Here is a 6,203-nt window from a genome sequence, read left to right as displayed (position 1 = left end):
TGCAACCTTCGTGCACTATTCTACACTTGTGTCCTGTGCCTCAAAAACTAACAGTGCCTCCTCAAATAAAGAAAATCCTCTTGCCATTTCCTGCATCATGAAACTTTTTCATTCTTCAGTTACTTCTTCTTCTTCTTGTCTCTCTTCGTCCTTCCTCTGGACCTCCAATTCCTGGTGCTTCTTAGCAGTACCAACTACATCACTGCTGCTTTTACACTTGCTTCCAGACATCCTGGGCTTGAAATAAAGATACTGTACTAATGTACTCTAAAGTACACAAAACCATAACCACTTGTAGAAGATGCAAGCATGTGACAATGTACACCGGACACATGAACTAACTTACGTGATTGGACATATGAATGCACTTTCACAACTTTGAAAGTTCGCAACTTAAAGGTTCGTAAGTAGGAGACTTACTGTATACATATATAAAACATTCCATCCAAAACCAGCAGAATACACATTCTTTTCAAGTGCACATGGAACATTCTCCAGTATAGATCACATGCTAGGGCACAAAAGTCTCTGTAAATTTAAGAAAATTGAAAACATATCAAGCATCTTTTCCAAACACAATTCTATGAAACCAGAAAAAAAAACACAAACACATTAGGTATCTATTTTGTATATCAACCTGCTGTATAACACAGGGAACTCTACTTTGCTGTACAGTAGAAACTAACACAACATTATAAAACAAGTATACCCCAATAAAAAAAAAACAAACACATAGAAGCTAAATAATATGCCACTAAACAACCAATGGATCACTGAAGAAATCAAATAGGAGATGAGAAAATACCTGGAGACAAATGAAAACAAAAACCCAGTGACCAAATTCTATGAGATGCAGGAAAAGCAGTTCTAAGAGGGAAGTTTATAGTAATACAAGCTTACTTCAGGAAACCAAAAAAAAATTGCAAGTAAACAACCTGACCTTACACCTAAATGAACTAGAAAAATTAGAACAAACAAAATCCAAAGTTAATAGAAGTAAAAAAAATCATAAAGATCAGAGTAGAAATAAATGAAATAGAAACTTAAAAAAACAAGGGAAAAGACAAATGAAAATAAGAATTGGTTGTTTGAAAAGATAAACACAATTGATACAACTTTAGCTAGACTAACCAAGAAGAAAAAGAGAGGGGTCTCAAATCAATAATACCAGGAATGAAAAAGAAGTTACGGTTTACAACACAGAGATACAAACGATCATAAGAAATTACTGTGAACAACTATATGCCAATAAAATGGGCAACCTGGAAGAAATGGACAAATTGCTATAAGTGTACAGTCTCCCAAGACTGAACCAGAAAGAAATAGAAAATATGAACAGGCCAATGACCAGTAATGAAATTGAATCCATAAAAACAAAGCAAAACAAAACAAAACAAAACAAAACTCCCAACAAACAAAAGCGAAGGACCTGATTCATACAGAGATGAATTCTACCAAACAAAGTTTACACCTATTCTTCTAAAATTATTCCAAAAAATTGCAGAAAAAGGAACACATCCAAACTCATTCTACAAGCACAGAAACACCTTGATACCCAGAACAAAGATATAACTAACAAAGAAAAATTCAGGCCAATATCACTGATGAGCATAGATGTAAAAATCCTCACCAAAATATTAGCAAATTGAATTCAACAATACATTAAAAGGATCATATACCTTGATCAAGTAGGATTTATCTCAGGTATGCATGTATGGTTTTATATCTGCAAATCAATCAATGTGATACACCCCATTAATGAATTGAATAAAAACTCATGTGATCATCCCAATAGATGCAGAAAAATCTTTTGACAAAATTCAACATCCATTTATGATAAAAACTCTCAACAACATAGGTATAGAGGGAATATACCCCAACATTATAAAGGACATTTATGATAAGCCCACAACTAACATCATACTCAACACTGAAAATCTCAAAGCATTTCCTCTGAGATTAGGAACAAGACAAGGATGCCCATTCTTGTCACTTTTATTCTACATAGTATTGGAAGACTTATCCACAGCAATCAGACAAGAGAAAAATAAAATGATTCCAAACTGGAAAGAAAGAAGTAAAATTTTCACTGCTTGCAGATGACATGATACTACACAAAGAAAATCCTAAATATACCACCAAAAATCTACTAGAGCCTATCAATGAATTTGGTAAAGTTGCAGGATACAAATTTAATAAAAATAAGTGTCTTTCTATTCTATACACTAACAATGAACTATCAGAAAGTGAAATGAAGGAAACAATCCCATTTACCATCACAACAAAAAGAAAATACCTAGGAATAAATCTACCTAAGGAGGTAAAAGTCTGTACTTGAAAAACTATGACATGGATGAATAAAATTAATGACAACACAAACAGATGGAAAAGTATATTATGTTTTTGGATTGGAAGAATTAATATTGTTAAAATGACCATACTACACAAAGCAATCTACAGATTCAATGAAATCTCTGTCAAAATACCAATGGCATTTTTCATAGAACTACAACAAAAACATTTTTAATTTGTATGGAAACACAAAAGACCCTGAATATCCAAAGAAATCTTGGAAAAGAAAAACAAAATTGGAGGTAGCACACTCACTGACTTTAGACTATACTGGAAAGGTATATTAATGAAAACAGTATGGTACTGGCACAAAAACATATACATACATCAATGGAACAAAATAGAGAGCCCAGAAATAAACCCACACACTTATGGTCAATTTAATCTATGAAAAAGGAGGCAAGATTATATAATGGTGAAAAGACAGTCTCTTCAATAAGTGGTGCTGGAAAAACTGGGAAGCTACATGTAAAAGAATGAAATTACATTTTTTTCACGCCATATACAAAAATAAACTTAAAATGTATTAAACACCTAAATTTAAGACCTGAAACCATAAAACTCCTAGAAGAAAACATAGGCAGTACACTCTTTGACATATGTCTTAGCAATATTTTTTGGATCTGTATCCTCAGGCAAGGGAAACAAAAGCAAAAGTAAACAAATGGGACAATATCAAACTTAAAAGCTTTTGCACAGGGAAGGAAACCATTAAGAAAAGAAAAAGACACTCTATTAAATGGGAACAGATATTTTCAAATGACATGTCTGATAAGGAGTTAATATGTAAAATGTGTAAACAGCTCAATATAACAAAAAACTCAATTAAAAAATGGGCAGAAGACCTGAATTGACAGTTTCCCAAAGAAGCTGTAGAGATGGCTAATAGGCACATGAAAAGCTGTGCAACATAGCTAATTATCAGAGAAATGCAAATGAAATCCACGAGATATCAGCTCACACTTGTCAGAATGGTTATCATGAAAAAGAACACAAATAACAAATATTGGTGAGGATGTGGAGAAAAGGGAAGGCTTGTACACTGTTGATGGGAATGTAAACTGGTGAAGCCATTTTGAAAATCGGTATGGAGGTTCCTCAAAAAGTCAAAAATAGATCTACCATAGGATCCTCTAATTTCATGCCTGGGTATATATCCAAAGAAAACGAAAACACTAATTTGAAAAGATATATGCACCCCAATGTTCATAGCAACATTATTTACAATAGCCAAGATGTGGAAGCAACCTAAGTGTCCATTAACAGATGAATGGATAAAGAACATGCAGTATATATATACAATGAAATATTACTCAGCCATAAAAATAATAAAATTTTGGCATTTACAACAACATGGATGGACCTAGAGGGTATTATGCTTAGTGAAATAAGTCAGAGAAAGAGAAACACTCTATGTTATCACTTATATATGGAGTCTAAAAAATAAAACAAATGAATATGACAAAACAGAAACAGACTCACAGATATAGAAAACAAACTAGTGGCTACCAGGGGGAGAGGGAAGGAGGGAGGGGCAAGATGTACAAACTACTATGTGTAAAATAAGTAAGCTACAAGTATATACTGTACGTCACAGGGAATATAGTCAATATTACATAATAACTTTATTTATTGATTGATTTTTATTGTTGTGTGTGTATGTGTGTGTTTTTAATTGAAGGTCCCTTACTGGTCCTGCTTCCATGAGTGGCTGTGACCAGGGGAAAAAGGGAAAGGGAACCAAGTGGTGCAGGGAGGGGCCATCTCCACAACATTCCATTTATACACAGAACTAAACAGACAAGCACAGAGTCACTATTGTGGTTAGACGTTAGCAGCGTGGGAAAGGGGAGGAACAGGTGGGAAGTTGGGTTGTTGTCAAAAAAATACAGCCCCCCCAAATAGGGGTCCCTGGGGAGCACTTGATCTGTTTCAACCCAAGAGGAATCAGAAGATCAAAAGCTGTTTGGGACGGCCAGAACTGTCAGGGATGGAGGGAGAAGGAGGAAGATCCAGGAGGTGGGGTTGCTGTTTGGCAACTGGGGTGAAGGGACTGCCCTCCTCTTGCTGGGATCCCCCCAGCCCCTCAGGTCTGGCAGGAAGGGGGCAGCCTGCAACCCCCACAGTCAGGTCTGGGGCTGCCAGATGCTCCAGGTAGGGGGCTGGAGGGAGCTCACAAAGGCTTGCCCTCCAGGGAGAGGACAGCGCTGCTCCCCTGCTTCTCTGCCAGGGTGCAGGGGTCCTTGACCTCCTTACAAGTTTCCTTATAATTCATCTTGATCTCCGTCATCTTCTTCTTAATAGCGTCCTTGGAGCTGCCATACATCATTTTGCTCTTAAGGGGTGCACATTCAGGGGTCCAGAAGATGAATACCAGGTCCTCCTTCTTGCTCTCCTTGGTCTCATAGATTGCCTCATAGAGGACGTAGTGGCAGGCTTTGTCCAGCAGCATCTTGACAAAAGTGGCATAGGGGTCGTCTACAGTCTGGCCCACATCACCTACCAGGATCTCCTTGCCCTCCTCCAGGATGATGTTCTTCTTGTCCTCGCTCAGGCAGAAGAGCACCACCTTCTTGTCCTTCTTCACCTCCTCTGGTGTTGACAACTTACACATCTTCATGTCATTGAACATTTTGATGACCCCTTCAGAGACAGCCACACTGGAGGCTATGTTTCCAGAAGCAAAAAGGAGAGAGCAAGGAGAGCCAGAAAAGACAAGAGCTGCTGCAGCTGCTGCCAGGATCCAACTTATCATAATAACTTTAAATGGACTATAATCTGTTAATTTAATTGCTATGTTTTACACCTGAAACTAATATTGTAAATCAACTATACTCAATTAAAAAATTATCAAATTTTGTTATGGACCATGTTTTTGGTGTTGTATCTAAGAAGTCATCACTAAACCCTAGGTCACCTAGAGTTCCTCCTATGTTATTTTCCAGGAGGTTTATACCTTTGCATTTTACATTTAATTTTCAGATTCATTTTGAGTTAATTTTTGTGAATGGTGTAAAGTCTGTCTAAATTAATTAATTAACCTACTTTCTGTCTTCCTTCCTTCCTTCCTTTCCATGTGGATGTCCAGTTGTTCCATCAGAAATTATTGAAAAGACTATACTTTCTCCATTAAATTGCCTTTTCTTCTTTGTCAAAGATCAGCTGACTATATTTATGTGGTTCTATTTCTGGGCTCTCTATTCCATTCCATTGATCCATTTGTCTATTCTTTCACCAGTTTCAAACATTTTCATTATCGTAGCATTATGATAAGCCTTGAAGTCGATTAGTGTCAGTACTCCAACTTTGTTCTTCTTAAATATTGTGTTGGTTATTCCAGGTTTTTTGCTTTCCATATAAACTTTAGGATCAGTTTGTCAAAATACACAAAATGGTTGGCTGGGATTTGGATTGAGACTTCATTAAATCTATAAATCAAGGTGAGAAGAACAGAGATCTTGTTAACATGAACTCTTCCTATCTATGCATATGGAATATCTCTCATTCATTTAGAATCATCTGATTTCTTTCATCAGAGTTTTGTAGTTTTCCTCATTATACATATTTTGTTAGATTTATAACTAACGATTTCATTTTGGGGGGGTCAAAGATAAATTGTACTATGCTTTTAATTTCTAATTCAAATTGCTAACTGTTGGTATATAAGAAAGCAATTGACTTTTATATATCAATCTTGTATCCTTCAAATTTGCTAGTCATTTATAAGTTCAGTGAAATTATTTTGAGTCAATTCTTTGCAGTTTTCTACATAGACATTCATGTCAATTAAAATGACTTTTTAATTGTGATAAAATATGTGTAACATAAAATTAATGAATTTAATGATTTTA

General features: G+C 35.7%; 1 pseudogene; it reads right to left on the bottom strand.

The window, feature by feature from the left end:
• Window positions 1–4,525: 4,525 nt before the first annotated feature.
• On the bottom strand, window positions 4,526–4,984 carry LOC132418352 (cofilin-1 pseudogene; annotated as a pseudogene).
• Window positions 4,985–6,203: the final 1,219 nt, after the last annotated feature.

Source organism: Delphinus delphis, chromosome X (genome assembly GCF_949987515.2).
Source record: "Delphinus delphis chromosome X, mDelDel1.2, whole genome shotgun sequence".
Taxonomy (NCBI): Eukaryota; Metazoa; Chordata; class Mammalia; order Artiodactyla; family Delphinidae; genus Delphinus; species Delphinus delphis.
The sequence above is the reverse complement of the archived record's forward strand: the minus strand, read 5'-3'. Positions and strand labels throughout refer to the sequence as shown.